Source organism: Lathamus discolor, chromosome 2 (genome assembly GCF_037157495.1).
Source record: "Lathamus discolor isolate bLatDis1 chromosome 2, bLatDis1.hap1, whole genome shotgun sequence".
Taxonomy (NCBI): domain Eukaryota; kingdom Metazoa; phylum Chordata; class Aves; order Psittaciformes; family Psittacidae; genus Lathamus; species Lathamus discolor.
Window position 1 is genome coordinate 118,135,496 of NC_088885.1, and position 26,235 is coordinate 118,161,730.

Genomic DNA, 26,235 nt, shown 5'->3' on the forward strand with positions numbered 1-26,235 from the left:
ATCACAGAATCACAGAATCCCAAGGGCTGGAAGGGACCTCAAAAGATCATCCAGTCCAACCCCCATGCAAGAGCAGGGTAACCTAGAGTACATCACACAGGAACTTGTCCAGGCGGACCTTGAATATCTCCAACGTAGGAGACTCCACAACCCCCCTGGGCAACCTGTTCCAGTGCTCTGTCACTCTCACAGTAAAAAAGTTTTTCCTGATGTTCAGATGGAACCTCCTATGCTCCAGTTTACACCCATTGCCCCTTGTCCTGTCACTGGACATCACTGAAAAAAAACCTAGCTCCATCATCCTGACACCTACCCTTTACATATTTGTAAACACTGATGAGGTCACCCCTCAGTCTCCTCTTCTCCAAGCTAAAGAGACCCAGCTCCCTCAGCCTCTCCTCATAAGGGAGGTGTTCCACTCCTTTAATCATCTTTGTGGTGTTTCTGAGCCTATATCCAGTTAAAAAACAAGTGGTCTATCTTTTGTTTCCTTATTAGTGGAATAAAAAATAAACAGATAAGTGTAATTCCTGGGTAAGAGCATATCCATGTTATCTTTTACAAGAAGACCCAGTGTAACATTGGCAAGTTTATTGACATGAGCCATCTTTAGACTGAGAATTGTGCAGCTTTGCTCGCAATGTCATTCTGCAAAGCACAGTTACAGGCGCTCCTGTCTGAAGCTGGGCCATGTCTGGCTGCCTTAGATTACAGATATGCTGCTGTCCTGTCCAGCCAAATTGCAGATACAACTCCTCAGACTTTTACACTCATCAAGAGTTAAAGGTTTGGCCTAGGATTTGTTTCAGCTGTTTCTACAAAATCACACTCATTAGTTTCATCTCCCTTATGTGTTGTTCCTGAGATTAAATTTCAGGAAAGAACCTTATAGAGAATATTGATAGAGGAAACATTTGCATCACTATCAAAATCTATGTCTGTAATGTTCAGCCTACCAGAGAATGAGGATTTCTCACAATTTTCTTATATATGCTGTGATGGTTTTTTTTTTTAATCTTTCTTAAATATATGGAAATTCTAGTTATAAAGGGTGAACCACAGCTCCCTATTGCATGGATGCAACAGGAAAAAAAACACCAGGCATCCCTGAAGATGTGCAGAAAATTATCTAGTCTACTTTAGTTGGATTTATTATTAGAGAATTAAACTCTATTAAGTATATATGAATTGAAGAGTGGCAGGATTTAGGTAGATGGTGTTGTGTCCCCAAGGTTTTTATGGTCAGACAGGCAGTGGGATTCAGACCAATTTGTATTAAGCTCCCTGTCATTCTTCCTGAGAGTTAACATCAGAATTGCTCTGAAACAACCAAGAGTCTTTTGAATGGAGGAGCTATGTTGAGTAAAGCAGATTGATATTAAAATGTCTGCAATTCAATTTGCTTTCAGACTAATGTTTTCCCTGAGGATATTTTCAACTTTAAGGGCAATAAAATCATAAGCTTAGATTTGACAGCTTGGAAATTACATAGAAGATGATTCCTTGTAGAGTAGTCTGTTTTTTCAACTAACAAATCATATCAATTTGCCTGTAGGTTGCTATCTAGATCTGGAAACCCAAAATCTGCCATTTCTTTTACCTGCATTTTGTTCTTTAACTCACTGAATTTGCCTTGTCCCCTGACAGTTCTCACTGTTTAGTGTGCCTTGCCTGAAAAAATTCTGTTCACTCTCCAACTTCTGAACATGGAATTTCAGATGAGGCAGCTTCTCAGAAGGGTGATTGTGAAACAGTGCCAGATCCCTTTACTTATCTGTTTCCTTTTCTCAATCCTGCTTTTGATTTTTTGTGCTGTACTTAAAAAAGGGAAGTAGTAGGGAGAGATGTGTGAGTTAAAAAATGAAATGTCTGTGTAAGTGGTAGGGTAGCTGAATAAGCTGGCTGTCATCCCAATGACACTTAGCTGATTCTGCTTCCAAGATCTTAAGAGTGCTACTTGACAACAAAATAATGACTCATTAATAAGTGAAGTATAGCTTTAAATGTCACTGGTTATTTTTGTACTGTAAAGTGTGCTGGTTTGGCTGGGATAGAGTTAATTTTCTTCATAGTAGCTGGTATGGGATATGTTTTGGATTCGTGCTGGAAACAGTGTTTATAATTCAGGGGATGTTTTCCTTACTGCTTGGCAGTGCTTCCACAGAGTCAAGGCCTTTTCTGCTCCTCACAACACCCCACTAGAGAGTGGGCTGGGGGTGCACGAGAAGCTGGGAAGGGACACAACCAGGACAGATGACTGCGACTGAACAAAGTGATATTCCATACTGTATGGCATCATGCTCAGCATATAAAGCTGGGGGAAGAAGGAAAAAGGGGGAGGATATTTGGGGTGATGGTGTTTGTCTTCCCAAGTCACCCTTACATGAGATGAAGCCCTCCTTTCCTGGAGATGACTGAACACCTGCCTGCTGATGGGAAGTGGCAAATTAATTCCTTGTTTCATTTTGCTTCCATGCACAGATTTTGCTTTACCTATTCAGCTGTCTTTATCTTAACCTAGGAGTTTTCTCACTTTTACTCTTCCGATTCTCTCCCTCATCCTGACACAGGGAAAATGAGTGAGTGGCTGAGTGGGGCTTAGTTGCCCTCTGGGATTACACCACAAGCTAATGGTATTCATATATGTGAATTCACAAATCTTGACCAAGATAGTCTGGTAATACTGGATATTGGTATAGATTATATGTAGGGGAGAAATGTTGCTGTTTGTTTGAAAGATCTTTTGGAAACTGTTGGTCAGAGTCCCAGTCACAGTAAAAATCCAGTGGAGACTGCATATCTGCATTGCTTTTTCTGCTGTATTTTGTAAGCTCTTAGTCAGGAGCATACACCTCTATTTCCTTCTCTGTTGAGAATTTCTGTGTAGTTTATTTGTGTATAAATTATTGTATATGCAGGATAGGGACATACTATGGGGTTTTATACACACAATGTTGAAGGTAGTTCTAAGTTTTCCATTTTCTTGAGTGTGAGAAGCATGCCCACTTAAAAGCACTTTCCTAGTTCCTGTGTATTTCTTGGTTTACATCTGTCTCTGCACACCAGTACAGTCTCAGATCAGACAGCTTACTTCTGACTCATGATTTAGATACATTTATGGGTAAAGAAACTACCCAAAACTTTTTACTCTTATGGAGTAGAGAGAAACAGCTTTCTGCCTCAGCAACTGCTTATGCATATTTATTGAACAGCTTCTTTGAGGCTGTTATCATGAGCTTGCTTATCAGTGAAAATGACTTGAAGTAGTCTCAGATCTCAATATCTGTGATTCCAATTAGGAATTTAATAAATGCTGAAGCTGTCTAAATCTTTCATTTATTCATAATGCAGCATGACAATAAACAGCTGATGACAGTGGAGAAATTCAACAGGAACCTACTGTCTAGATTAATTTCTTCTTTTTTTTTTTTTTTTGTTAGCTTGTAGAGCCTGCATCTGTGACCATGACACGCTCAACTTCAGAGAACTCATTATTATTTCCATTGTGCTCTAGCAGTTTTCATCATTCACAGTCAGAGGTGTGCAGCTGATGTTAAAGAATTTCCATGCTCAAGGGAGGGATAAACACTTATTATTTCATGCCCCAATAGGAGAGCCAGGTCTTCTTAAGCAGAAAAGTAAAAATATGACAGCGTTAGGGATGTACATTTTCCAGTGTTTTATCTTTGTACAGAAGGAGGAAATAAGTGTTTTCTTACTTTGAAGTAAAAATATATGACTGACTAACCTTGGGTATTTATGTTATTAAAAAGTTTGGTAGTGAACTGTGAGAAATACAGAATTTAGTTTTATGTCTAGACTTCCCAAAATTGATTGGTAGCGAGGTTTCTATTCTTGGTCACTGATTATACTCTTCCCCTTTAGTGAATTTCTGCCTTTCTTTTTAAATAAAAGAAGAAAAAGGTAAATGTGTTGTTTTTCATGATCTTTTTCTATAGGTGCAGTTTTTCAATGAAACATCATGACTGGAAATAATCCAGGCAGGCTGGTTTTGGAGGTTACATGTTTTTCAGGGAAGATCATAATTAAGAGATACCAGATTCACAGTTTTATGATTTTTATTTATTTTCCCTTTAAGCAGTTCTGTCTTTTTCAGGTTATGTGAACGTTCTGTCTAAATCAGTAAATCAGAGAAATTTATGATGGTGAATGTGAATTGAGATTCCTATATATCAAAACAGAAATTTGCTGTGTCACCATCACTAATGAAACACTGGCGATGAAACAAATAATTTGTACATTTGGAATTTCTCACGAAGCAATGTTTTCACACATTTTCCCTTCAGTGCTTTTTTTTATCAGTGAATGATTGCCAACTCTCCAGCAAAACTTCTGCAGATCCAGCAATGGAATTTTTTTTTCTGAATCACAGTAAGAATTACTTCTGCTGGAGTTCAGCCCTGATATATTCACACAAAAGGTGTATGCCCCATGAAAATCGTGTTTCAAGGGTGAATCTTACTCTTCTGGGTAACATTTACATCTTGCAGCTAGCAAACTATTTGTCCTCAAGTCTCCTTGTGCATTCGAATCATGGCACTGAGGTTTTCATGGAAACCTACCAATTTTATGAAGACTAAGGATTTTGCTAAACGTACATTTTATAATGTTATTTAAGCAAAAGACAAGAGGAAAAGGTTTAATGAAATGTTTTATCACTGCAAAAATAATTAGAAATGCAGTTCTGGTTTAAATGAAATGAGGTTAAACTTGTATGCACAATTGTACACAGAGTACATTAAAATTTTTCATGTAATTAAGGTATCACAGTTATATTTGCGGGGAATATAATGCTGGATTTGGTTTTTGTTGCTGCAGATAAAAAATTTTATATTTAAGGAAGTTGAAATTTAATTTACCTGAAATTATCTCTTAGAAATGGGACTATTCTAGGAAAAAAGTGTTGGAACGAACTTTTAGAGTTCATGCTGTCCAATCCTTCCATACAGTGTGAGATGAGCTGTACTTAAGCCAATCTTAGAATATCTATATTTAATTAGTTCTTAGGAAAAAAACAACTAGAAAAAAACAACAACAACAACAAAACACCTCTTGTGACAGAAGCTTCCTTTGGCAGTTAATTTCCGTGAACTGCTTAAGGGTTTCTACTACTGGGAAATTCTTCTTAGTGTGTAACCTAAATCTTCCTCACTGTGATTGAATCCTATTACTTCTTGGCCTATGCACAACAAACACGGACAGCAGTTTGTTTCTATTCTCTGTTCTTTTTATAGGTACATATATACATATACATAGAAGTATATGGCTGCATGTGTTGTTTTTTCTCAGTCTTCTCTATTCTGGGCTAAAATAACTTAAATTCCCGCAGTCTATAGGCCGTATTTTTTGGATGTGTGATTGTTCCTACTGCTGTCCCCTGAACTGTCTCCATCTGTTGTGTGTTTGTTTTTTTGATATATTGTACCCAAAACTATAAACAGTAGACTACAGGTGGTTCTTGTAGTGCTTGAGCAGATTGGATGGAGCAAATGCTCTTTTATTGTAGTTATCTCAAGCCATCCTCCATTGGCAATGTAAGTTAGGGAAAACTTCCTTCAACTGCTTGACAGGACCTTCTGTTTCTGAAATTAAAATGAAGTCTTTACCAGTAACTTGTGCTGAAGAACATTAGAGTCACACTACAGTCTCTGGAGTAAAGAAGTTCCGTACAGAATAACTAACAGTAGTGTCAACAATAGTTCAGATATTGCATAGATCTGAAGGTTGCAATGTCGAAGAAACAAAAAAATCAAAACACAACATTTTGGTACAGCACATTGGGAACAGCTCTTTTTCTGTAAAGTACATTGTTCTCAAAACTAGTTTACTAATCTGGTCAAGCCAACTCTTAGTATGTTATTACAAATTAGTGGAAAATACAGTGAGATGCCTTTGAAGGTAAGAGGCAAGGTAATGGAAATATGTCATCAGCTTTTGGCTTTTCCTGCTGTATCTTTAGATCAGTTCACTGTTGTGGTTGATACTGTCAATTTATCGTGATACTGATACACGCAACAGTAAGAAGTATTTATTCACCTTTCAGTGAATGGATGGCTTAATCATGCATATCATCGTATAACTGGGAGTACACCTTAATAACTTTGGCACATAAAATGCATATCCCTTTGGCTTTACTGTATGTTTTCATTTCTTTGGTAGGCTACTTCATATGCATAAATATACTCTGCTCTAAGGGCAAACTTTTTTTTTTTTATATCTTGCTTATATTTCTCAAAGACAAATTATGTCATTGAGGAATATACAAACTTAATGAGATTTTCTGAAAGGTTAATTTAAAGTCCAGCATTAAAATTTTGATTTTGGAGTCTGGTTTTTTTGCTCTGATTTTTGTTGAATTTGGAAACCCAGAGCACTAATTTAAGCTGCAGAAGTCCACTCTGTTTCACATTTCCTGCTTATTGAAAAATCTAGTTGCTTTTATATGTCCAATATATTCAAAAATAGGAACATATAATTTGCACATATTGCTTAGTAGTGATGGCACTAATGCATATTATATGCAGTGGCAGACAGCAGTGTTAAAAACTGAAACATGTAGGAAAGCTACAATAAAACAAAGAAAGAGGACACTTTAATTTCATTTTTAGTTCAGCGCTTTAAAGATGACAGGCAGTTGTATGAAAGTACAAATCACCACTAGGTTTATGCTAGTATTTCATAAGTCCTATCAAAACCTGCGGCCCAGTTAATTAATTGCTTTTATATAGTGTGAATGAGTTTTGAAGCACTTTGCAAAAACAAAAGGCTGTCAGAAATTAAATTCTGAATAAGAAATAAATATTGAGTCTATTATGTTGGTTTCTCTATTTGTTGTGGAAAACCTCAATGAATTCTGCTGATATTACTGATAGTTGAATGCAATGAATGGTAACACCTACATTTTGGGATTGCATATCTTGTTTAACTATTGTTTTATACCTGCTAAAAGATAAATACAATAAAATAGTGTTGATAAATTTTTATATTTACAGTATTTTAGATCTTTGCCCTTGTTAAAGCTCTTTCCATCAATAGTGGCTGCAGCACTGCAATGTGAAGAGATGTCAGATATTGCTCCCATAAGGTTTTAGAAAAGACTAGAGGTTCAACCATGAGTTTGTCCTTATTACCTGGAGAAAGAGGTGCCCACTGGAAAGATCACAAGGAAGTTAATAACCATTTAATAAGCGGGAACTGTGGCTGTTAATAATTCATTAATGATTTCCTGAAAAAGAAGACCAAAACACACCTGGAGTGGGATCTTTTCCTTCCTGAAAAATGAAATAAAGAGGCAAAGCCTTAGGGAACATTCAAAAAAGCTCAGCAAAAACAAACAAACAAAAAAAAAAACCCACCAAAAAACACCCCCAAAAAAACCCACGCAGAAACTTTTTAGTAGATTTGGAAAGAATGTGGTCCCAGGTACCTTTCTATAAATAAGAGTGAGACCATTCTATTGTTTAGGTGACTATTTTAGGGCCAAAATATATCCCTTTATCCATCAAATCATTGCTCTGCTGCTGTCATAGAAGTACCTGTACTGACTTTAAGAAGTCTTTGAAAACATGGTGAACAGGAGAGGCCCTCATGCAGCTCGAAAAAACAGATTATGGCACTGAAGTGAAATTAAAAGATACTGCTTTGGTGCCTATGGATTGATAATCATAGGCTAAATCTAATTTGAGATAACAATGATATGAGTGATCAAATTTGAGAAAATTATTCTTTTCTCTTTCAGACTTTTAGCATGTTTACTATCAATTTCCACAGTAATTTCTTTGTCTGCTATGATTGAGGCAGATTGACCTTCTATGCCACATCTCTGTTAATGAGTTTATTGCTTACTTATTACTGAAGTAAACAGAGTGACTAAGATGCAAATATCACAAAAGATTAAGAGAGTTAGTTCTAAAGCATTGTTTGCTGATCCAACTCTTGCTTAAGCTACCGTAATTATTTGGTCTCCAAAACTGAAATAGAAAGACAGGTAGGAAGAATTGGGGTTTGCCATTAATATTAACATATAGCTTCATACATATCAGAGAGCTTGCCCCAGAATGAACTTTGTAGTACAGATGATAAAACATAACTGATAAAGGTCCTTGAACATTTTTTTCAATTCACATTTATTTTTAAAAAATAGGCATGGTCTCCTTTTAATATGTTTAGTTTAGTAGTAAATTTGCAACTGAGCTTGGTGCCATAAATTTCAAAAATAAATAAAAACTATTCAGTCTCAAAAATAAGCATATACAAGATTATAAATTGAAATAAAACCCTATAAAACAGCATTGTAGTGCAGTTGAATCATCATTAATGGCTACAAAAAAGCAAAATATTGGCTTTTTCACTTGATATAATGTGTTCATTTTTGCTATTTCTTAATTTCGTAATCTTAATTTGTGCCTATTTAATAAAAAAAAAGATAATTTTATAGCATGTTGGGTTAATATTGCTACATATTACCATTATATTAGTCATAATGAATGATAGTTTCTTTTGAAAATCAGAACATGTTATTTCTGCTTAAGCATTTTGGTGAGCGAGGCTCTTTTGATGGGTTGTAACAGATGCCTGTTCAATTACTATGAAAAGAAGTGTCATTACTGTCAATTACGTAAGTGAAAACATTAGTTATATTTACTGTGATATACTTTGTAGAAGGTAGATTGTCAGGCTAGTGGAATGTTGGTCTCCCAGTGAAGGACAAATACAGAAAACTCTTCTCCTAACAGCTGTCCCTGTTCTTACAACATGTTCTCACAACTGTGGTGTAAGTGAAACTGAGGGGGGCTTTAGTATCATGGCTGTACTATTGTGTAAAATGCCATGTTACAGAATCAGGGGTTAGGGGGTGAGACCTTAGTTCTATCAGTTATTATAGCTTTAAAGATCCTAATGGGTATGTGAAAATACAGTGAGGGTCGACACCTTCCTGTTAACCAGGATTAACTTGCTGAGAAATGTGAAGCTCTTGGTGTCTTTCAAGATAATGGCAAAATTTCCACTGAGGTCATCAGAAAGAAAACTTCATCTGTGAAACTCTGAAAAAATAAAGCAGAACTAGGAATTGTAAAATATTCTTGGTGTCTCGTAGATTTGTGCAGAATTCATAAAAGAACAAATTTGAGAACAAATAAAATATAAGAGAAGTCAATTAACTGTTGCCACTTGTAGGTTACCTGGGGTTTCTCTCAGATATCTGATATATGGCTATAGATTTTGTCTTCATTGTTTAACTTCATCTGATTTTGTAAAATGGACAGAAAAATTATGCAATATGGTCATTCCCAAAATCATATTCTTTTAAAGGATTAAATAGCCTGTGATGTGTAATATGTATCTAATTCATTCCATATTCGGAGTAAATCTTATTACTTATGAACATTTGAATATATGAAAATAAATGCCTGCCTAGTCTTCTGAATATTAGTGTTAGACACTGCAATATAACATTTTAAAACAGCAAATGTTTTCAGCTACATTACTGTTAAAGACAGAGTGACTTTATTCTTCATGCTGAATGCTGTGTTTTATGCTAAACTTTAATATACAGCATATATTTATAAACCAATATTAACACTGAGTTTTAGTTTTACTGTGTTTGGTCATCATTTTCCCTTACCCAGTGAAATTGGTCAGTGTTATTTGAGTTGCTTCACATGTAGGTTTTCATTTGTAAAAGCATTTTTCTTCATGTTGCTGATGCAAAGTCATATGTCAGTTTTTCCATAGAAATAACATTTCATCCAGTCACCTGTGCAACAGTTGGCTGTACAATCATTGCCTTTCAATGAGAAAGTCTCACCCCATTCAGTTGCATGACACCATGTATAGTGATTATCTTTCACTTCAGGGCAACTGTTTCTGTGGTGTGTGAGGGAAAGGGCAATGTGCTTGTGTAAATTAATCTAACTGAACATTTGGAAAGGAAATGAAATTATTATGTAGCATTTATATTACTCTATTGCTGAAGGCACTGAGCCTTCCTCCATAATTGTAGCCATAATTCCATCTGCAGTAATATTTTAATTTTTATGGCATATACGATACCCTCAGTGAAAAGGAGAACTATTAAAAATATGTTTTTGCAGCAAGCTACATGATGTATAGCATAGTAAAAAAAAAAAAAAAAAAAAAAAGTTTGTACTTACTAAATGCAATTTAAATGCTATTTATTTCTTTATTGAGTAAGGAAGGAGTAGCTAACTTTTTACAGTTTCTGACAGCCAGCATAAAGAAAAATTCATTCAGTAAGAAAACTGTACAAACACATATCTTTAAGTGGTCTGATTGGGTGCTACTGCCCAGAACAATATGGATCTGTCTGTTGAGTCTTACCAGCTCACGCTTGTACCTCTGCACAAAATAGGTAGTGTTAATGCATCCTTCACAGACAGAAGGAAAAAGATGGTTTCAGTGCGACAAATGAGTGGTCATTCTGTGCTTTCATATAGTCTTTGGTCATCCCTCTTTAAGTACCTTCTTTCACCCTCTTAGTTTGAACATCCTCTGTATTAATTTGAATATGTGGAAAGGAGGTGATTGTTGAAGTGGCACACAACTTTATGCTAAGCTCTGGATTGTCAAGTTTCCTGCATTGTCCATGTGCTGAGGAGTTAGGGTGGTTTGGGTTGGAAGGTTAGAGGACAGTGAAAGACAAATGAGGGTCATTCTGCGTGTGGTTTATAGCCATATTCTCACCCCAAGTTTACTATTAAAACCCAACTGAATTAATGTATTTTCATTAATAAAAAGGTTGGCTGAACCTGAATCAAATCCTGCTGTGCTTAATTTCCTTTACTAATTCCCTTTTATCTACAAGAGATAAAAGTTAAAAGATTATTGTTAATCTTAAATGAGCTATTTGAGTGATAGTTGGAGAGCTGGAGGCCTTTTGCTTGTGGTTGGGTAACTCTGAGTTACCATTAGGACACTGAAAACAATAGTATATTATCTGCGTTACCTATTTCTGACTTGCATCAAAATGTGTTGCTCATTCTGACGTTATTCAGTGCAGTTATGTCCTGAGATACATCTGCACCTGCTTTTCATGCCTTTCTGAATGGGGATTTTGGGTCTAAATGTTACATGCAGATAGGAGTTTCTGTTTATTTATTTGGAATTTATTTAGTGAAGGAATAATGGACAGAAAAAGAAAAATATTCTTCTATAGCATATTAACTGAGATTAGAGCTCTTCACTCACTGAACCCCGCAGCCGACACTGAAAAATGTTTTGAACAATAATTTCCTTGTTAAACTATATATATATTTGCATTTCTTCTTAATTTTCTTTCCATAATCAGCTCAATTATCAAGAGAATCCATAAGAAAATCTGTGATGTTTCTTACTGGCTTTTGCAAAATGCTTTTAATATCCAGTAGCTATATATATTTTGTTCAATTCATATGCCATGCTACCATTAGAAGGCAGTTTCGGAGTCTCTGAATGGTCTTGCAGTACTTAATTTCAGCCTGGATTGCCAGGGTAAAACACAGTATAAGTGCCTGCTGAATGTGACTGCTATCAATTGTTCTTTTCACCTGAGGATCAGGCAGAGACAGTTAGACCTTGTACTACTTATTGCTGTAGAGCAGAAGTGTGGATCTCTAACATGCTGACATGTTTAACATTTCAGCAGTTCAGATCTTCTCTCTGGAATTCTAATTTTGCTTCAGCAGACTAGTCTTGCCATGGGTAGGTGAAATGCGAAAGAAGTAGTAGAGGAAAAAAAGAGAGAGTATTAGTCAGTGCTCTAGTTTAATGGGCCCCTAATTTTTCATCTCAAATAGCTCATTTCTGAGAATCTTTGCTCCATATTTTAGAACAGTATCTTTGAAGGTTTCTACCTGGGAGGTTACAGAGCACAGAGTATAGAGGGGGTAAAGTCTCACTTTATAACTGACTTAATGAGAGCAGTTTTTCAAATCTGGTGCATTATATAAACCACAGTCAGCTTACTGCATCATTTGTCAGTATAATAGGTGAAGGACAGATAGCTACAAATACCTACAAAGCATTACCCGGTTTATTGTGCATCCTTTTCAAATAAAGGTTGTAAAAATGAAGACTTTGGAGAAGTGCCTGAATTCTAATAGAGGTAATATAAGCTGATTGCACATTTAAGTAATGATGTCATAATAATAAAAAAATAATCTATGAGCAGTAGATTTCATCCTGGACACAGCTCATCCATCAAATGAGTTGCATATTGAGAAATATGTTCTTTTTATGAATTTACACAGCAGACTGCATTGTATCACATCTTGCCGTTTTCCCTTCTCTGAAACAGAACTTTTCAGCATTTTACAGGACAGTTCTCTAAGTTTTTTCCACTTAGACTTGGTCAAAGTTAGGTTGCATTGCTCTGCAAGTATATATATATATATATATAGATAGATAGATTATTATTTTATTTTTTTCTATTAAGATTTGGGAAAGACACACCAATTCAAGTGTCACTGTTTTCTGGTTTTGAATTCCCTTCTGATTTTGGTAGATGATTCTTGTATCTGGAATGTTAAAAGGGAGAAGAAAAAAATTACATGTTTAGGAAGCTCTTTGCGTATACAAGAGTAAATGACCTGTAATTACCCAAAAGTTTATAAATGTGATACTTCATCTTAAAAACTTAGAAGTGAGAAAACTGTAGGACTTGAAGCTAGAATATTACAACAAACTCTTTCAGTTGAAGCTTTTGAATATTTGTGTGCTGTAAGGTATTTCTAATACTGCAGTCTTAGATTGGATGCTCTTAAACCTTAACAAGTACACTGCAATCAGTTTTGCATAGCTTTCAGTCATAAATAGTCAGAATTTGAGTTTAGGAGGACCTCCAGCAGAAATTGAAACCAAGACCTAATATAACTTGTAAAAAGAGAAGCAGTGAGACATAAAACTTTTAAAAGAATAATAAGGATAATATTGGCAGGTTGTGGAGGCGGAAGGATGTCACAAGCAAAAAGGTTAGAAGTGAAAGGGACAGAGTCATGAATCCTGCGTTGCCAGTTACAGTGCAAAGAAGATTTTGAAGTGGAATATCACAACTTTGGAAAGACATAAGGAAATCCCTATATCCAGTTCACTTCTGCTTGTTTACAACAGGCATTGAACAAACTGTCACCCAAATTTCTGCTAATGACAGAGTTACGTAGTTAAAGAATTGTAGGTCTGCAGTGATGAATATTAGAAGATGGGAACAAAAGCCACAGACATGGCCTGGTAAGTCTTCCAACTCTGAGATCTCATTATCTCCAGAATATAGAACGAGGAATGGGCCTACACCATATAGTTTCTGGGAAATTATCTAAATGAACAGGTATATTACACTCTTATTAGTTCATAGAATCATAGAATACTTAGGGTTGGAAAGGACCTTAAAGATCATCTAGTTCCAACCCCCCCTGCCATGGGCAGGGACACCCCACAGTAAACCATGCTACCCAAGCCTTTGTCCAGCCTGGCCTTGAACACTGCCAGGGATGGAGCATGCACAACCTCCCTCAGTTTTTGTAGGTTTCTGAACAAGAGACTTGAAATTTGTGAGGCAAATGAAAAAGTTGGCTACAAGCTTTGAAGAAAAAGTAAAATAAAAGAGTTTTGCCATGTAAACCGTTTGAAAGTCCAAGTGGTAAATAACCACCCCATGTTCTTATTCTCTACAACCTGATCTTAAGCTTCCATTAAAAACCTGAGAAAATATTACTCGTGGAAAGAGATCTCAGAACAGAAGTTGTATCTTTTCTTCCTGTGTTTTTGCCTAACCATGACCTTCCTTGCCTAATGCTGTGCAGAGCTGGTGTTGGGTTGACATATCTGGGGGATGCCACAGCTGCTTCCCCAGGAAATGTATAAACTTCATTAGAAGCCATATCAGAGCAGGCTTCTTGGAAGGAGTGGTGGGAGATACGCGTATGCAGTGAAGGTGATCTGATATTTTTGCAAGAAAATGTGTTTTTGTATTGTCTGTTGCAAGGTTGGTATCTTGAAGGTTTACAGCAAACTAGTCCAGGGAAAGAGGAATTACTAAGGCAGCTGAGTTTTGTCAAAAAGACTGAAAAAGACTGAAAAATCCCATGATGCTAGAACTCTGTTCAGCGAAAGACTTATTTTTAGCCTGTTACTTAGAATTTGTACTGATGGGATAGTTCTTTGACCATGCATGCCACTATACTGTGTGCACTGCTGCTGTTGTTTTTATTGGAGTAATATTTTTTACATTATTATTTGCACCCATATAGAAAGTTCCCATAAAAGAAGACCACAGACATTGTCTTTGTCCCTTCTGAAGACAAGCGGTACACTAGGTAAGTGTAATTTGGCAGCCTAAGAGAGCACATACACTCCAGCAGTCTTTTGGGGAATGTCTTAAAATACAGGCTTTGTCTTCCTTCTCTGTTTCCATGAAGGAGAACAAGAAAGTTCATTTGATTGGCAAATATTAAACCATTTATGAGGGGTTCACTGCTGTTCTAGGGTCCTCTTAAAAATCTTATATATAACACTACTACAATCGAGAAGGTGGTTCCTACTGTTTTCTCCTACGTTATACTGCAAGTTAATGGTAGCAGATTTATTGATTGATATAAATTGATTTCTCTAAGACAGTCTCTTTTAAAAGTCAGAGGAGGTAGTAGAAGACCACGAGACTGCATATAATGACAGGCTTTTTTTTTTTAAATCTTTTGATCTATTAACATGTCATCTCAAAGGAAATAAAATTAAGTAATGAAGGTTTTTACTCCTGTGTTCTTAACAGATGTGTCCTCTTTCTTCAGTTTCTTCCACAACATGATTGTAAGAATCCGAAAGAACTGTGGACTCAGTGTATATTGTCGTGGTATAAACAAAGTCAGCCATAAATCATGTAGTCTCTCTCTCACTCCCCCCCACTCTGCTTGCCCTCCCCCTACTCTCCGAGGGACAGAGAGGAGAATCAAAAGGAAGGCAACTCCCACAGGTTGAGATAAGAACAGTTTAGTAACTAAGGTATAACACAAATCACTGCTGCTACCACCAATAATAATAATGATAAGGGAAGTAACAAGGGAAGAGAATACAACACCTCAATACCAGCCAATCAATAAGTCGCCCCACCCCATCCAACCGAGCACCGACTGATACCTCCTCCAACCCTGCAGTGAACTAGCCCTTCCAGCTAACTCTCTGTTACATCCTGGGCATGACGTGCTGTGGTATGGGATACCTCTTTGGCCAGTTTGGGTCAGGTGTCCTGTCTCTGCTTCCTCCCAGCTTTCCCTCCTCCCTGGCAGATCATGAGGCTCAGAAAGTCCTTGGTCAGACTAAAACATTCGTGTTATCAGCTCTGTTCCCAGGCCGAAAGTCAAAACACAGTGCTGCACCAGCTACTAAAAAAGAGAGAAAATGACTGCTACTGCTGAACCCTGGACAATATTTACTACTTGTCAGTTCTTATGATCTTTCCAGAATCATACTATGATTCAGGAAAATCTATTGAATCTATTCTATGATTCTATGCTCATGTTCAAGTGGTAGCTTACAAATTCTCATGGCAATACTTCCGAACTCTCATGATATTTTATAGGTTGACTGTTAATGACTGTTAAAACTGCTGCTATTTTTAGGGAGGGAAAATAAAAAAAAAAAAAAAACTGTTTTAAAGAAACTGGAATATTTCTTATTGGGCGAGCCATTGTTTTAAACACACTTATGGCTGTTAAAACCATGAAGAAATGCAAGAATGTGGAAACTGTGCTGTTGCTATGAGAGGTAGTATCATCAGTTCACTAAAGAAATTGCAATTTTCAAAGGAGAAGCCTTTCCCAAAGAGTGAAACACTCTCTAATAACTTCTTTAGCATTCTAGTTTTCACTGAATTTTTGAATCAGGCTCAGTCAGTTATGCTCTATCAATAATTCTTGTAAACTATGATCAAGTATCACAGACAAGCATAGAACACCACTTCTGAAGCTAGAACCATCAATATCAATATTTATACTGACAATGTTTTTTTCTTACATAGTTTCAAGCTCACATAAAGCTGCTTGATACCAAGATTTCTTAGTCTAACTCGCACTTTGGCATGTTCATTAACTGGCAAAAGAACATACTTTGGGGATTCTGAGCATCAGAGTTCTTGACATGAATTTTCCAGAACTTCTGCTATGCCATCATTTCTCATTGTCCTGTATATACCACAGATTTAACTTGTCTGCCGTTTACTCTCACTATGTCCTTGTAGCTTGCCCTGATGGCATTGCTGTCACTTACACTGAAAGTAGGAGACCAGTTTTTTTCCCTGGGCTATGTGGATGTCAACAGTTTCTAAAAATAGTCATGTATTTTGTTCTGCTGCATGGTCTTAATTTAGCTGAGTTTCCTGCCTTAATCATTCCTTTGTGACAGGTTTGCCAAATCCCATATCCTCAAGCATTTTGCGCAGCTCCACAACACCCATATTAATTTCCTGCATCAGTGTGTTGTGCTAACATTTACTTAAATTGCTTTAATTCAGTGTGTCACTGGACTTCTGTACAGAGGTTGTTTTCTTTACATATCTCTCTTTCACTTGAAGATTTCTAAAATGATAAAGAATGTTTTTAAGCAGCTGTGACTCAGTTGGTATGCAAAGCTGCACTTCAGTAATTTGTTTTCAATAGGCATGTCACAAGCAATGAACTTTGATAGTTCTGATAATCTCATGAAAAGACTTTTTAAAGTACAACATGGTTACCATAATCATTCAGAAAAGGAAAGTATCTCTTAATGCATCTCTGACCCTCTCTTCTCAACGGTACTGCTTATAGTCACCTTATTCCAAAGGTTTACATGACTTATGTTTCTCCAGGTTTAACCTTTTTTTCCCCAGGTCTGCTGAGGGTGGAGGAGGGAAGAAAACCCAACAAAATTTAAAGTTAGTTTTTTCATATACCTAAAATACTTTCAGCTTACCAGTCATAGTTAGAATGTGGAATACTGTTGGTGAAAAAAAAAAAAATACAGTTTCTCTTAGTAGGTATGGATTTGATCAAGCTGACTTCTGTATACAGTTTTAAAAAATAATATGTAATAGGGAAATGCAAATGATTTTTTAAAAAACATGTTCCACTTTTCTTTCACTGCCCTTCTTATAAACAATCTCTTCCCTCTTCTCTAATGTTTTTCTCTCCCCTTTTTATGCTTTTTGTGCTTTTTACATCAGTCTTCTCAGACTGGCACTGTGTTACATTTAATAACACAAAAACTTTGTGGACAGTTTGAGAATTTTGTTTCCTACTTCCATTACCCTGGGGAAAAATTGTGCTGAAAAAGAGCCCCATACCTCCCTCTGGTTCCATATCCCCACAGGGATAGGATGGAGTCTTTAAACTGTAATCTTTCTATTCCTCAAAATAGATTTTAAAGTGAGTAAAGGAATTGTAACCTGAACTCTGTATTCTCCCCTACTCTCTTGGCTGAGAGTCGTGGAAAGTAAAAAAGACGAGCAAAACTCCTGCTTTACTTCAGTGACTGTGTTTGAAGTGCAGATGGCTTTTGTACTGTTTAGTGTACCAATATAGATGCACACCACTGTATCTGTGGGTTTTGGAGCCATCAGTATAATTATTTAAACTTGTGTCCCATTTGATTTGAAGACTTATGTTTAAAATCTTTCAGGTAAGTTAAAAAGTTAGAAAATACTTGAATTAAGCATAGCTATGCAAACTGAAGCCATCATCCTTTTGTGTATACACTATGACTTGGTTTCAGTTACACAATCACAATCTAAATTTTCCACTGGAACCTACTTGAAAAATAAAACAGAAAAAGTAACCCATAATGAGCTATCTTCTGGTACTTTCACAGGTAGGCTTGTAAGCTTTAGAGCTGTCATTTGAGCTCTAGCTGCAATGTTCTGGCACTTCTTGGGGGTTTCCAAAAGATGAAGCTCCTAGTTTACAATTATCATTATCAATAAAAATGGCTTCTGGCTTTGAGGGTAGCTGAGTAAGACAGCCTACATCCCTGGTATTCAGCTGCCGTGTCCTCTGAAGTCAAGTGACTGTCACGTAATTGTCTATTGAGAATAATCCTTATACTAACTACTGAATCATGTAGTCTGTTGTTTTGGAGAGTACTAGTTGGCACGAGCTAAATCTGTACTTAATAGCTTAACGGTATATACATTAAATTTGCTGGCATTGCTTAATTTAGTATTCTTATTCTATGACTCTATGATTCTATGATTCTAAACCAGGTGTATGCTACTATGCCTGTGGAATTTTGGTGTGATTTTGGGGTACATTTCCCTGAGGGCCAGTGCTCTGTGGTGGTTACAGACCTTCATTTTCACTCTCCTCAAGGCTGTCTCTTTCTTCCTCATCCCTCAACTTGCCCATCACCCAAACACTTCCTCAGTTTGGCCTACCCTGTCTCCTTTCTGCTGATCTATTAAGTTTCAGATTCCATTCAACATTCTTTTCATTCTATTACTGGTAACACTTTTTCAACATGACTTTCAGCATCTTCCAGTCTGCTTGACTGTACACTTCAATTTTCTCATTATCTTCTTTCATTTACATTTAGTGACTCTCACCTGCATTTAGTGGAGTGTGAAAGACAATCATAGAAGAAGTTACTGATATTAGTCCCACCCATATTATATTGCATTGTGAGTGTGTCCAAGACTTTTACAGACAAAGAAAAATTTCTCATGAGTTTCAGGTTTTGACATCCTGACTCTCAATTAGCTCATGAATACATTAAGTAAAATCTAAACCGAGAAGCAGTCAATTACGTAGAAAAGGACATGACCAAAATGGGTAATTCCACACAGTGACTGATTTAATAGGAACGGCACCTATAGCTGCCCACCCATGTCTGCCCTGCCTGGGTATCATTAAGTGGTGTCTCAGTGTTCCTGGACCAGCATATTTTACCACTAGCCTGAATCAACCTCAGTTTTTAGAAGTGGAGCAGGCTGTAGTTGGTGTTTGTTAGCAATTTATTACTACACCCCTATGGCAGGATTAACAACCTGCAAGAAAGGCTGTATGGACAGCTAAGATGACATTTTTCACCAACCCAGTCCAGTTCAGTTCCATCCAGATTTTCAGTGAGGGGTGCTGCTCTCATAGGGATATTTTCTGATTAGCATTGTTTCTCACTGGCTACTTAACTTTGTTTATTTTAATTTTACAGTACTTTAAGTGCTGTTTTCCTGTGTGGCATATTTTGCATATCTCAAGTTATCTTTTTATGCATTTTGACAATGTACTACTGGAGGAACAGTTTGACAATAAATAAACCTGACTTGATGATATTACAGCAGTACTGCTACAGATTCCCATTTTCTGGATTCCAGAGAAGTTAAAGAAGCTTTTGCTGCAATCATATAAAAACTCAAATGGAAGATCTAATTATGTTGATTAATTTTGAGCCAACTTGTTGGTGTTTGTTTTCTGTAACTACTGAATTCTTCTGCATGGAAGTATTTGCTTTGAAAAAACATAAATGTGGTGAAGGCCAGGCAAACCATCATCATGATATATCTCTGATGGCTAGAATTTCCTAATTAAGGCACAGGATTATTCCTTCTTCCTTCACTGGCAACTATCTGAAATGGATTGTTTTTTATTTTTTTTTAACTTAACCTGAAGAAAGTTGGTGTTTGATGGTAAACTTTAGAAGTGACTTTGCAGATAAGGCAACACTGTAGCAGCAACTGCAATAAAGGTGCTCTCTGTCATAGTTATGCTGTCCCAGAGATCACAAAGAAATGCATGTTTTTTAATGGTGACCACTGGAAGTCTGTGCATGCTTCTTGTCATAGGAATTCTTCTTAGCAGGAAGGTTGCTGTTGATCACAGGACCTGGTAGTAGGAACTAACTTGCAGTTTAGACTTCAGTCTAAAGCTATTAAATGGTTACTTGATCACATTAATTTAAATACTTTTATAAATTAATTTTTCAATTTATTAATTTTTGTGATTAACTTGATTATTTATGAAACATCCATAAATTAATATTTTAGAAAAGGAAGGAAAAAAAAAAGCCATGAAGAAAATCAGTGACATTAAAGGATCAATGACCTGACACAATAAACAGCTCATCTACAGCACAGAGATGCCTTAGTCCACTTTAAATGTTCACACCTATGGACATAATAGGAAAGCATTTAAAATACTTCCACTGCTCTATTGCAAACCAATTACAAATGTATTACATTGTGAAACATAACTTGTTAATATTAAATATAACAGTGTTTTGATTTTGTGACTGTAGACTAGGAATGTTCTTTTTAATAATATGAGTCATTTCACAGAAACAAATGATAAAATAGTAAGGAAATAATAGTAAAGGAAGGTCAAATTCAAATATTTGTTTGGTTATGAATTTTCAAATGAAACTAGGATTTTATTTATGTCTTGGGGCAATTTAAAATGACTTGTCATTTTGTTTTCATTGAAGTTAATGAAACTTCTGAATTTCTCGGAGATTAGACTTTGTCATTTCTTTCAGTTATGCTTATCTTGTTAGTTCAAGCTCTATCACGTTTCTAATTCAAACCAGCATATGAGTGGAAATGTTGTCATATCAATTGAAAAATCCTCATTTGCTTTTTCCTTGGTATACAGGAAACATTTCAGTCAAATAATGAAATGGAAATACGTGCTACGATATACACTTGTAAATTGGAAGAAAAACATGTTCATATTCATTTAATCCAATGAACATCTTCTGTATTAGGTCTCATGTCATGTCCCTTCTTTATTTAATCTTGGCTTAATTTTTGTTGCTAACTTTACGTTATTATTTTGATTATTTTAAGCATAAAAACAAACACTGCCCAGTGAACATGGCATGCACAAGTATCAACAGCAATTAATTTAAAACTTTTTTTAAAGTCAATAGGGATACACTTGCCTACAGAAATTGAGGGAAAGTCCTGTTAGCAGTGGGGAAATATAAATTATGTGCTGGTATTGCATTCATGGTTTTTTAGTCTGAATCTGAAATGAAAGAGCTAGGATTAGTGGGGATTGTGTGACTGGGTTTTCTGATAATGGAATCCATTTCCTAAAGAAATATATTTAGCCAAACAATTTCACTAAGTGTGTTTTAACACTCCTTTATTATATATGCCACATACATTTTCTTTGTGGATATATAAAACTCAAAAATATTGTGTATGCTTATTTCATTTAGTGGTCATACTGATTTTTTACACTTCCCTATTTGTGAATCGATTTATATTAGTTTGCATTAATCCATACTGTTCTGGTCACATAGGAAAATTTTAGAAACTTTTATAACTATTAAAATATATATAAATTTAGTTATTACCACATGATTCTGAAGTCTAGTTTCTCTGGACTTTACATGGCTAAATGTGTGTTTTATTATATTGTCTGTTGAATAAATCATAGAGTCATAAAAAGGTTTGGGCTGGAAAGGACCTTTCCTTGGGCTGGAACTGGATCCCTCCATGGCAGGAGGGACACCTTCCACTAGATCAAGCTGCTCAAAGCCCCGTCCAACCTGGCCTTGAACATTGCTAGGGTTGAAGCAGCCACAGCTTCTCTGGGCAACCTATGCCAGTGTATCACCACCCTCATCATAATGAAGTTCTTCCTTATGTCTAATCTAAATGTCCCCTCGGTCAGTTCAAAAACCATTCCCCCCTACCCTGTCACACTACATGCCCTCGTAAAAAGTCCCTCTCCAGATTTCCTGTAGTCTCCCTTAAGGTACTGGAAGACTTATAAGGCCTCTCTTGAAATTTTTCTCCTCCAGGCTGAACAAGCCCCACTCTCCCAGCTTGTCTTCACTAGAGAGGTGCTCCAGCCCTCTAATCATCTTTGTGGCCCTCCTCTGGACTTGCTCGAGCAGGTCCACATGCCTCTTGTGTTGGGGGCCCTACAGCTGATTAGCATTACTCCAGGTGGAAGAGCAGAATAGAAGGGGAAAATCTCCTCCCTCAACGTGCTGGCCATGTTTCTTTTGATGCAGCCTAGGAAATGATTGGCTTTCTGGGCTACAAGCACACATTTCTGGGTCCTGTTTAGTTTCTCCTCAACCAGTGCCTGCCCCCAAGTCCTTCTTCTCAGGACTGCTTTAAAGACAGTCTCCACCCAGCTTGTATTTGTGCTTGTGATTGCCCTGACCCAGGTACACTTGGCTTTGTTGAACTTCATGATGTTTGCACTGGCCCAGCTCTAGAGCCCGTCCAGGTCCTTGGATGGCATCTCTTCCCTTCAGCATGTCAACCGCATCACACACTGTGTCGGCAGCAAAACTGCTGAGGGTGCAGTCAATCCCACTGTCCATGTCCAAAGATGTTGAACGATCCCAATATTGACCCCTTGGGTCAATGTTCAAAGTTGGAGGTAGGACAAATACAAACTTACATTAAACTGATTTTGCCATTAAGTATTATCTTACCCACATGTTAATTTGGAAAAGCATGCTAAGCATTTGAAGAAGTGGAAGCATTCCTGTCTTTAGCTTACTTGGGTATTTAAGCATTTCCCAAATTAAAGTGTCCGGAGTGTTTACAACTATTAATTTATTTTGTAACCTCTTGTAGGAGATTGATACAATATTGTTTAGGTTATTTTAAAACTTAAGTGTAATCAAAAGATGCAACATGATGTGGAAGGTCTCTTTCCAAGCTATTAGCATTCGGCATAATGCCAGAGGCATGAAATTTATATTTGACTGGGAAACAATTGCCTAGGCAGAGGAATGTCAGTATCTCTTTTATAAGGAAATTCTGTGTTGAGAGATAATGGAGAGAAAAACTGTACTGCAGTGCCAGATAATCAGGAAAGAACTTCTGTTCATCTTTGCTACAAGGCACTTTTAGGCAAACCTGAGACATAGTCTAAATCATGACACAGTTCATGCAGCCTCCAGAGCAGTTAAGAATGAAGAGACATTTAGTCCCTGCTTGGGCTCTGACATCTGCACTGCCTCTTTGGAATTAAGTACATAATTATATTTAGACATGTCTAGTGAATCACTAAAAGGTAACACTGGAAAAGCGAGACACAAGGTTTAGTTTTTTTTAGCAACATTCCAGGCTTTGACCCAAAGCGAAACTTTTTTATTCCAGTTTGCCACAGAGCATTTCACATAAAGACATGCACTGACAGACCATTGACATTTAACCTCACCTTATTCAGATGATTCACCTGTAACACTTCATTTTCCCCCTTGAAAGACTGCATGTTGCATTGTTCTTTTTTATTTTGCTGTTTTCATCAGCGGTTTTTGCCAAGCCAGAACAGACTGGTTTATTTGTTAGCTCAGTTTGCGGGTGTTTGTTCTGGGGGGCGCTAGATAGTTGTTAGCCCAAAGAGTACCAGATAAACAAACAGAAGCCCAAGATACGTTCGTTTAGTTAATACTGCCTTGTGGCTCACTGATTCTTGTAAAAAAAAATGTTTATACAGTGAATTCTCAGTTGGGCTCGCTGATTAGAAATGCAACTAACAGAATAAATTATGATTGGTAGGTAAATATCATTCTTGTTTTAACCAAGGTAAAATGAATTAAACATTAAAAGCCTTGTCAGCTACTAATTGCTGCTTCAGTTCTTTTGAAGTATTAGCTTTGCCAAGAGCTGGACATTTTGTTAAATAGGTTTGTCGGGTGAGTATTTTCCTCACTGCTGCTGAAGTACACAGCTTTGCTGAGTTCAAAGTTCATCTCAGTCCTTGAATTATCAGGTAGATTGAAGTACGTGCAGCTTAGGGGCCACCAGCTCTATAAGCATCTTTCAACTTAATTTATTAAAGCTGTAATTCTCTGAAATGTATATAGAGATGCCCCTTCATGTATTGAGCTGTATGAGAGAAGTATGAGGCTGTGTTTGGATCTAGAGACTGTTCCCAACTCACTCGGAAATTTTTCACCAGATGAGTCCAATATGTTACTATCATAAATTATTAAAAATCATTATGTTAACTGAACATAAGTAACTCAGTGTTCAAATGAAATATAATTCAGCTGTTCTGAAACCAGTAACTGAATAGAGTTTTATTAATCTAAACTGCTCCTTTGATTTACTGTGCTGTCTGCATGCCTCTGACTACTCTTGCAGTACTAAACACTCTGTGATAAGCCAGATGGAATGAATATGCCTTCATGGAATTTGCATTTAGAGCAATGCCTCTTTCTTCCCCAATATATTTTTCTTTTCCTTAAAGCACAAAGGACCAGCTATGGTACACCTAAGGATAATTTCTAAGCCTTCTTTTCCTATTTACAATATAAAATGTTTTGGGTTTTTTTGTTGGAGTTTTTTTGTTTTGGTTTTGGGTTTGGTTTATTTCTTAATTATTGCTAAAATACCCAAAACACAAACAGCCCTTGCAGAGTAAAAAATGTGTGTATTTCATTTCCTAACATGCACAGAAATGACAGATATTACTTCCTTCAGACTTGTCCAAAATGTAGGACATTAAAGATCTTCGTGAAAACAGGGACAAAAGAATTACTTGAAAAAGCAAACATGAAGTTTAGTACTGAACTTGATTACAATTAGTTGCAGGTCTGATATTTCTGCCTCTGAAACATGGTTTTAGTCCATTACCCAGTTACCAACTGGGACAGTTCTCAGACAATAAGAATTTATTGTGATCTATCTCTCGCAAGTAAGAAGTATAGAAGCTTGCAGTGATACCATATGCTGAATTGAACTGCATTAGATAATACATAATTTTTCCATGAACTTTCATACAGTATTGTGTTCTTACTTTGTATCAGTAACCTTGAGAATGTAGTGTTTCCTGCTATTCCTGCTATTCCTACTATTCCTACTGTATTCCTGCTGTTGCTTCAATAGTATTTTATTTGGCTTGTGGTATTGCCAACACTTTGCAAAGTGTCTCTTATTACTGTTTTGTGCACATGAATTTTGTTGCTGTTGTTTGTTTTGGTTTGGTTTTTTTTGTTTGCAATCTTATTAAGTATACTGGAGTATTCAGTCATGGAAGGAGTTTGTGAAATTACATCTATTATACCACTTGAATATGACCTGATTTATTATAAGAAGACCAGAGCATAGCTCAAGTGCTCAGTGCATTATCCTGAATGAAGCTTTGTCTCTGAGGGCTGCCATATACTTAAACTTTACTGTTTTATTTTAGCCATTGATTTCCCTTCAGAACACAAATGCCATAATAATATTGCTCAGTAAATTTTTTTGCAGTATTGAATAGCTGCTTGTTCTGCCAAAGGAGTGTCAAATTCTGTTACCAACCTGTCTATGTTACATCCTTTGCATCTGTCAGCAGAGATGAACTAAATAAGTTTGGTAACTCAGTTTTGGAGGAAGTGCAGATTGCAAATCAAGTCAAAAGGAAGGAAGCAACTTTCCTGAGCTTGCTTGTTTATGTATCATGATTGCAGTGGTTCCCAACACTTTCAGAGGGAGCCTCACTGAAGCCGTTCTTTCTCTTTGCATGCAGCTCAGGCCTTCCCCTCTGCTTGCACACCTTTTCTGTCCTGATGTTGCTCTTTCCTCTGCACCTCCTCCCTTCAAAACCACAGGCAGCTCCCTTCTCCCTTTCTGGTCCCAAAGACACCTAAGGGTAAAGGAAGAAAAAAACCCAACAAAAGTATATGAAAAAAGAATGCTGCATCTGAAGGGGGCTTTAAACTGGTAACCAGTGCACTGTCTACGTGAGACTGAAGGAAGCTCCTAGGAGAGCTGGAAAGGTCCTCAGGTGAAAGTGGTGGTGGTTTGGAGATAAGGGGCTTTCATAGGTTAGGCAGAGGGTGATGAGTGATATCTGTCAGCAGTGGCTTTCACAGTTTATCGCTTTACAAATGTTTTATTTTCAGAATTACTTAGTTTTAGATTTTCTACCCTTTTTTAATGTATTACAGGAGGAGACAGTTACTAATCCTTGGGGCATTTTACCAGCATAAGATCACAGAATTTCTGCATGATTCATGATATGTATTCCTGTAACTTAATCATCTAGAGTGTTTATTTGGTATGTAAATGCTGGAAACAGTGATGTTTCTGAGCTGATTTATGAGGTAATGCACTTTGAAAGCAAACCATCTATATGCTGTGTCTAAAATATCAAGTGTTATAAAATTGCTGATAGTCAGAAAAAGAGCAGTGATAGTGGGCTTAAGTTCTCTGTGTGCAGCTGCAGACAATATTGGTAGGAAATAGAGGAATGTAGAAGCAGAGCCAGCTATACTGCAAAGATTAGTAACTGAGTTGCCGAA

At 36.7% G+C, this 26,235-nt stretch overlaps 1 protein-coding gene across 8 annotated transcripts in view; it reads left to right on the top strand.

Moving 5' to 3' along the window:
• SNTG1 (syntrophin gamma 1) overlaps positions 1 to 26,235 on the top strand; it is a 331,430-nt gene that overhangs the window by 144,100 nt on the left and 161,095 nt on the right. The window contains exon 1 of one of the 8 annotated variants that reach the window (XM_065668240.1): positions 14,279 to 14,330. The exons of 6 other annotated variants lie outside the window; for them this stretch is intronic. The gene's annotated coding sequence lies outside the window, so the exon portion shown is untranslated. Of the gene's footprint in view, positions 1 to 14,278; positions 14,331 to 22,328; positions 22,374 to 26,235 lie in introns of those variants that run through there. One more of the 8 variants, XM_065668241.1, reaches the window with a different exon arrangement.